Below are 376 nucleotides of genomic sequence, written 5' to 3'. Positions count from 1 at the left end.
TCGGGGGTTCGAATCCCTCTACTCCGACCAGGTTTCATGGATGTGTAGCTTAATTTGAGAGCAGCGGGTTAGGAGCCTTGAGAAGGGCTTAAATCGCCGGATGAACCCGGTGCATCCACCGTCAGTGTAGGTGAAACTCCTACGGCATCCGCCAGGTTTTATCGGAGTATAGCGCAGTCTGGTAGCGCGTCTGCTTTGGGAGCAGAATGTCGGGGGTTCGAATCCCTCTACTCCGACCAGGTTTTAGATATAATGTTTTATGCGGGTGTAGTTTAGTGGTAAAACCCGAGCCTTCCAAGCTCACGTCGAGGGTTCGATTCCCTCTACCCGCTCCAGGTTCTTTACAATAAATTGAGGAAATAATGAAATATTCGGA

At 50.0% G+C, this 376-nt stretch overlaps 2 non-coding genes across 2 annotated transcripts; both read left to right on the top strand.

Annotated features, from left to right (window-relative positions):
- The first annotated feature begins 162 nt into the window (after nucleotides 1-162).
- TRNAP-UGG lies at nucleotides 163-236 on the top strand. Its single transcript has one exon. It is a non-coding gene; the product is annotated as a tRNA-Pro (tRNA).
- A 25-nt stretch (nucleotides 237-261) lies between these two features.
- On the top strand, nucleotides 262-332 carry TRNAG-UCC. Its single transcript has one exon. It is a non-coding gene; the product is annotated as a tRNA-Gly (tRNA).
- The last annotated feature ends 44 nt before the right edge of the window (nucleotides 333-376 follow it).

The sequence above is a fragment of the Meleagris gallopavo genome, unplaced genomic scaffold (genome assembly GCF_000146605.3).
Source record: "Meleagris gallopavo isolate NT-WF06-2002-E0010 breed Aviagen turkey brand Nicholas breeding stock unplaced genomic scaffold, Turkey_5.1 ChrUn_random_7180001902137, whole genome shotgun sequence".
In the NCBI taxonomy this organism is placed as follows: domain Eukaryota; kingdom Metazoa; phylum Chordata; class Aves; order Galliformes; family Phasianidae; genus Meleagris; species Meleagris gallopavo.
The sequence above is the reverse complement of the archived record's forward strand: the minus strand, read 5'-3'. Positions and strand labels throughout refer to the sequence as shown.